A 7,968-nucleotide genomic window follows, 5' to 3' on the forward strand; every position below is an offset into this window, starting at 1 on the left:
ATTTACAAATTTAATTATTGTTACCATTTTCACGGTAAACAGTTTGGCGCCCACCGTGGGGCTAAAAATAATAGTGATTATTTTCTTGCTAGTTTCGCTGCAAAAACGCGAGTTATCTTTCAAACTTCTTCTTTCCCAGAATCTTCACTTTCAGGGCAAGACACCTGGCTCGGCTAGTGAAATGAGAAGCCGAAACTCCAAAAGCGACGGAGAAGAGGACACGACCAACCTAGAGTCTGGTGCACCCCCGGGTTCAATCCGAGCGAAATGGAAGGGTCCCCAGCATAGTGTCCACATGATTATCGGAGGAACTAATGATCTCCAAGGACCCAAGTCCAAACGAACGAAAACATCCGCTACAGAAGAGGGACCGGCCCGAAAATGCTTATCCAAAGAAACCCTCATATTCAGCGAAGAGGATCTCGAGGCCATGGGGGGAACCGCATAACGATGCGCTGGTGATCTCATTTCTCTTAAACAACACAAGGATAAAGCGCGTGCTTGTGGACACGGGCAGTTCGGCCAACATAATCAGGTCAGAAGTAGTAGAACAGCTGGGGTTGCTCGATCAAGTTGTTCCCATCCCTCGAATCCTCCACGGTTTCAACATAATCGGAGAAGCAACGAAAGGAGAATCACCATCCCGATCAACACGTCTGGCACAACCCAAAACACCGAGTTTCAGGTAATCGACGGCGACACGAGATACAACACCTTGCTTGGCAGGCCTTGGATACACAATATAAGGGCAGTGCCCTCGACCTTGCACCAGGTGATAAGGTTCCCCACAAGGGACGACATCACGATGATACATGGAGAACAGCGGGCAGCAAGGGAAATGTTTGCGGTCCACCATAAAATGCCAACCCCCATACACTCGGCCTCAAACAAGGATAGAAGCATGCAGACTCTTGGAGACGACGAGGAAGATTTCTTCGCCCCCCAAACTTTCGTCGCCCCCAAAGAATAAGATGCGACCAAGTCAACAGTCAAAGAGGTTGGAGCAGACCGTTCTGATCGAGAACCTCCCGGATCGCAAGGTATACCTGGGAACGGGGCTGACCCCCGAACTCAGGACTAGGTTTATTCAATTTCTTAGTAACAATATCGACTGTTTTGCCTGGTCCCACCTAGATATGACAGGTATCCCACCAGAAATAACCTCCCACCGACTGTGCGTCGATCCCAAATTCAAACCCGTGAAGCAGAAAAGGAGATAGCAGTCCGAGGTAAAACACGCCCTCGTCAAAGAAGAGGTGGCGAAACTTCTTAAAATCGAATCCATTAGGGAGGTAAAGTATCCCGAATGGCTAGCTAACGTAGTGGTAGTGCCAATAAATGGGGAATAAGCTAAGGATGTGCGTAGATTATAAAGATTTAAACAAAGCATGCCCCAAAGATTCCTTCCCGCTGCCTAATATTGATCGTTTGATCGATGCCAGTGCCGGCCACGAGACCCTCACCTTCCTCGATGCCTCCTCGGGGTACAATCAGATCCAGATAAACCCCGAGGATAGGGAAAAGACCTCGTTCATCACGAAATATGGTACATATTGCTATAACATGATGCCTTTCGGGCTAAAAAATACAGGAGTGACATACCAACGCCTAGTTAATAAAATGTTCGAGCATCAAATAGGTAAATCGATGGAAGTATACATTGATGATAAGCTAGTTAAATCCCTGCACGCAGAGGACCATCTAACCCATTTGTAGGAAACTTTCAACATCCTCAAAAGCTACAACATAAAGCTCAATCCCAAAAGTGTGCCTTCGGAGTAGGCTCGGGCAAATTCCTGGGCTTCATGGTCTCAAACAGAGGAATCAAGATCAACCCTGACAAAATAAGGGCCATCGAAGAAATCACAGTGGTGAACAACGTGAAAGCCATCCAACGGCTGACCGGGCGGATCGCGACCCTGGGTAGATTCATATCAAGGTCGTTAGACAAGAGCCACCACTTCTTATCCCTACTCAAAAGAAAGAGCAACTTCAAATGGACTACGGAATGCCAACACACCCTGGAAGAACTGAAACGGTACATTTCTAGCCCGCCTTTGCTACACACGCCCAAGGAGGATAAAACGATGTACCTGTACCTGGCCGTGTCCGAAATAGCGGTGAGTGGTGTATTAGTCCAATAAGAGCAAGGTATGCAATTTCCTGTGTATTATGTAAGTCGAACCTTAGGGGACGCCGAAACCCGGTACCCCCTTCTAGAAAAATTGGTGCTCGTACTAATAAGCGCCTCGCGCAAGCTAAAGCCTTACTTTCAGTGCCACCGCATTTGTGTCCTATCGACTTATCCTCTCCGGAGCATACTTCACAAACCCGAGTTGTCGGGTCGACTGGCCAGATGGGCCATTGAACTCGGAGGGTATGATATCGAGTATCAATCTCGGATGGCCATTAAATCCTAAATCCTAGCGGATTTCATGGCTGATTTTTCGCCATCCCTCGTCCCTGAGGTAGAGAAGGAACTTTTACTAAAATCAGGCATGTCCTCTGGGGTATGGACCCTGTTCACGGACTCAGTATTGTCCTAAAGCCGCCCGTCTGCGGCATAATTCGATAGTCCATAAAAACCACAAAGCTAACTAACAACGAAGCCGGGTATGAGGCTATGATTGCAGGTTTGGAGCTGGCCAGGGGCTTAGGAGCCGAGGTTATCAAGGCAAAATGCGATTCGCTCCTCGTGGTAAGTCAAGTGAACAGGAGCTACGAAGCCCGGGAAGACAAGATGCAGAGGTATCTGGATAAGATCCAAATCACATTGCGTCGCTTCAAAGAATGGACCTTAGTCCATGTACCCCGAGAGTAGAATAGCGAGGCCGATGCCCTGGCGAACCTGGGATCGTCTGCTGAGGAGGAAGACCTGCTCCCCGGAGCTATTGTCCAATTAATCAAGTCCGTGGTCGAGGAAGGTCATGCGGAAATTAACTCCACCAGCTTGACATGGGATTGGAGAAACAAATACATCGTTTATCTAAAGGACAGGAAATTGCCCGCCAATCCAAAAGAATCAGGGTCCTTGCGAACCAAAGCGGCCCGATTCTCGCTCGACGAAAATGGGGACCTGTACAAGAGAACTTTCGATGGCCCCCTGGCAGTATGCTTGGGACCGGGCAACACGGATTATGTGCTCCGAGAGATCCACGAGGGCACCTGCGGAAACCACTCCGAGGCAGACTCCCTAGTCCGAAAGGTAATCGGAGTAGGCTACTACTGGGATAGCATAGAAAGGGACACCAAGGAGTTCGTCCGAAGGTGCGACAAGTGTCAGAGATTCGCCCCCATGATCCACCAACCCGGCGAACAGCTACATTCTGTTTTATCACCATGGCCATTTATGAAATGGGGAATGGACATCGTCGGCCCATTGCCAACGGCATCAGGTAAAGCTAGATTCATTCTGTTTATGATTGATTACTTTTCGAAATTGGTGGAAGCGCAGGCCTTCGAAAAAATAAGAGAAAAGGAAGTCATCAACTTTATATGGGAACACGTCATATGCCGGTTCAGGATCCCATCCGAAATAACATGCAACAACGGGAGGCAATTCATCGGGGGCAAGGTAGCACAGTTCCTTGAGGACAACAAAATCAAAAGGATCCTTTCAACGCCATACCACCCTTGTGCGAACGGCCAGGCCGAATCCACAAATAAAACCATCATTCAAAACCCGAAGAAGAAATTAGAAAGCGCCAAGGGAAAATGGCGAGAAACGCTGCCCGAGATACTGTGGGCATATCGGACAAATCCAAAATCAAGCACAGGGGAGACACCTTTCTCTTTAGTGTATGGTGCTGAATCACTAATACCAATAGAGGTCGAGGAACCAAGCGCTAGATTCCGACATGCTAGTGAAGAATCAAACCACGAGGCCATGGAAACGGCCCTCGAGCTGCTCGATGAAAGACGGGAGGCCTCGATGGTTCGAATGGCCACCCAGAAGCAGAAAATCGAAAGATACTACAATAGGAGAACGAACCTCCGATATTTCAGAATCGGAGACTTGGTCCTAAGGAAGGTTACTCTCAACACCCGAAACCCCAATGAAGGGAAGCTAGGCCAGAATTGGGAAGGGTCATATCGTATCCTCGGGATAGTTGGCAAAGGCTCCTATAAGCTTGGCACCATGGAAGGCGAGCAGCTCCCAAGCAACTGGAATGTGTCAATGCTCAGGTGGTATCACTGTTAGGGCATCCGATCGTGAAACCCCACAGGAGTCCTCGGGCAAACGTCGCACTCTTTTTCCCTCAATCGGTCTTTTTATCCCGAAACAGGTTTCTTGCCGGCAGGATTATCCAACGAGGCAACGTCCACACACTCCCTAAAGAAGAATTTGAAGGGCCTATGAGACTCCCTTTGCAGTCAGCCCAGCCTTGGAAAAACGACGAACGAGGCTCCGATAGGAGGCAATGCACCATGCCAAGCAGCCCGAAGAGCCTCACCCACGCGGGCCGAGCTCACATCAACGGGACAATATGTATTTACAAACTATGTTTACGCCAAGCGATAAAGGATATCTTTTCGGCATTTCACGCTTCAAACAAGGTTATTTCGGCATATTTACGGCAAAGGCCTCTCCGCCAAATACGTCCCGAGATACTCGGAGACTTAAACGGTTCAAACGCCTACACGACCCCAGGGTCGGAACCCCGGGCTCACAAAGCCCTCACAATGCAACTCCGAGTTCACGAGAAGTGGTCTTCAAGCTTAAACAAACTCGATGACTTAGAGACTATCGCCAATCACTATGCACTGGAAAATCTGAAACTGTAAGACCCTAGCGGGCAGACTCGGCATAACCAGATCTATTATACACAAACTGTAAGACCTTAATAGGCATGACAAACTGTAAGACCTCAATAGGCATGACAAACTGTAAGACCTCAACAGTCATGAAAATCCCGAAGTTCAGGCTATAAGTTGCATTTGTAAGAATCCCTAAAGGGCATACCCTCGACGTAGACGCCTAAGCTCTCACTTGGGATCAAAAATGGCTATGGCCAAATGCATATGACTACGGTCAAAATGGCTGATACAGCCAAAATAACGCGGCTCGGGGATGCCCGACTATCGCGAAAAATCGTCGGCCACTACTCCGAATATACTTCGAAAAGAACCGATTAAAACAGGATTCCCTCAACAGGCAAAAACGAGCTCCGACCATGTCGGCTCCAAAACGCAAGAGCATCGATCTACTCGACCTACGAGCTATGAACCGTACGAGGTGCTCGAAACATCGCCGACAATGACTTGAAATCTAGGTTACTCTGGAACCGATGAGGGTCAGGCAAAAATACTATAAAAAGACCTTAACGAGCGGAAACAAAGCCTACAAAAAAGCCCATAGGCAAAAACAGCGTAAAAGCCATTGTCGCCAGCTAAGCAAGCCTACGGGCCTCATATTGAAAGGTCTCTATGACCAAATAGCATAAGAGCCATTGTCGCCAGCTTGAAAATTGACAACTTGAGGATTAAAATGAGCTCGAATCGTAACCTGATTCGAAAACCGGATCCAAAATACTTAACTATGCAAGCCTCCGGGCCACATACTAAAAGGTCTCAACGACCAAACGACATAAGTGCCACTGTCGCCAGCCGGAAACTCAAGGGAATTTAAGGGTCGATTACAGCTCGAATCGCAACGCGACTCGGAGACTGGACCCGAAAATTGTAATATGCCTAAGGGCACGACATAAGTGCCACTATCGCCGGCCAGGAAATCAAGGAAATTTAAGGGTCGATTACACCTCGAATCGCAATGCGACTCGGAGACTGGACCCGGAAGCTGCAATATGCCCAAGGGCATGGCATAAGTGCCACTATCACCGGCCAAGTAATCCTCCGGGCCACGCGCCCGTACTGTCACTTCGACTTAGAGAATTGACCCAAAACAGTTGGAACGACAAATGCCCAAGGGCAAGAGATAAAAACGACTACTACCTGCCGCACGGGCACAAAAAATTCGAGGACAAGAAGGCTCGAGTCGGAGCCCAACTCGGAAACTAAGCCTAAACAGCCGGGCCAAGCACAGAGGCCCCAGCATCTGCTTAAGTCAAGAATCACGCTTAAGAGCCCCCGGATCTGTCCGATCAGTTCCGGACCTATGAAGATCTCGCCAAACACCAAAACCAGCCTGCCCGATCAAAAGCGACAACAGAAAAAAGGTACAAGAGAAATAAAGCTTTAAGTTTCTTCTTATACATTACATGCGCGAAAAAGCGCATTCTCCATCTACAGGCGTATCCTGCATATATCAGAAACAAAGCGGCAAAATCCACTCTCCTCACTAAAAGGGCTACGGTTCGTCAAAATTTGCCCTCTGTGACTTCAGCGAGAAGCAACCAAGCGCCACGACTACTCCTCCTTTACTCGAGCCAATTCCTCCAGGAAAGTAGGAGCCTCACGCGCCAACCTCCCGAGTACTTCTCTTTGGGATCTGCAACAAACGTATTCCTCGATCCTCTTCTCTCGATCGAGGGTTTCCTTCAGCTCAACTTGGGCATCAGCAGCGCCCTTCATGTGAATCGCCATCTCCCGACCAGCCTTGAATTCATCTTAGTGCCACGTCGGCCCAAGCATCAATTATCTCGGCTCTAAAAATTTCGGAAGAACATATTCGAAGTTTCCCAATCATACCCGGATTGAAATTTGGCACCATCACGAGTCAAAAGGAGTTGGATCTCGAAAACAGAGACCTCGGCCGAGGCATTCATCCCATCCGAAGCTTGGACCTGCACTTAGTCATTAGTTCCCCACAAGCAACTCTGGCGCGGCTGATGTCGCCCTTAAGGTACTCCAAAACCTCCGCTTTTCTCTACAACTGATATAACAAAAAGGGGGTTAGCCCTAAGGACAGAAGGGGGCGAAGCGCGTACTATAGGGAGTCGCCTACTCCATAAAATAGCTCTCATGGTTTGGGCTCCTATACGCCTCATATCGCCAAAGCTGTAGCTCATCCTCCTTATCTTCGCTAAAGAGCCCAAGGGACTCGACCTCATCCAGAATTTTCTAAGGCTTGGCCCCTTGACGGAGCGGTTCGGACATGAGCCCATTACAAGTGCACACAAGGAAGGTTCGGCAAAGGGAGAAGGACACGGAATACATAGAAGAACCATGCTAAAACTCACCACGAGGTAAGACCGGCAAACCTACTCGGCGGCCAAACACATTCCTGTTGGTTCAACCTTACTGGTCCCGAAGAGAACCGCCACCCCGAAATCAAGGGCTCTGGAAGCACCCGGCTCGGTCGACACATTCTCCTCAAAAGCATGAAATGGCCTCGCCATAATAAGAAAACTCCATCACATCATGAAGTACATATCTCACTATCGTCGTTGCCCACCTGGAAATCTACGACTCCCCGGGGAGGCACAGCCTTGCCCCTGAGGAACAACCCGACACCGACAAATGCCTGTACGAATGTGGCAGAGGAAGGAAGGCACGACTGCTAAATTCGCCATCGTCGCAGGTAGAGCCGGCAAAGCACGAGGCGCACCGCCTGAAGTGCATCTTCTTCATCTCTTCAAACAGATAACGAGGGTTTCGAAGGTAGGGCACCAACAGCTAACATCTCGGGGGAACGATTCGCTCGAGCCCGGCCTCTGTTTTCCCCAAATAAGATGCCATTAAAGGCAAGCTCCAATGACCCCAGAGGAGGCAATAGTAGCCTCACATTGCATATGGGAAAAGCGACAACAATTCAAAAACAACCAAGGGCACCAGCCATCAGCACCATATCCGTTACCAATGTAATAATAAACCCCGGAGGCCTCCATCGCGGTAAGACAAAGCCCCAGAAGGCCAACGATGCCTCCTCTAACACAAGATCGTTGCACGGCCTCAAAGGCCTCCACCAAATGAAGCCAGCTAGCAAATATGGTTGTTTTTTAACATACACTCATGCAGAGCAGGCCCCGGATGTCGATCTGGATGATCCAAACGCAGGTAGATCTCCAC

Source organism: Nicotiana sylvestris, chromosome 11 (assembly GCF_000393655.2).
Source record: "Nicotiana sylvestris chromosome 11, ASM39365v2, whole genome shotgun sequence".
NCBI lineage: Eukaryota > Viridiplantae > Streptophyta > Magnoliopsida > Solanales > Solanaceae > Nicotiana > Nicotiana sylvestris.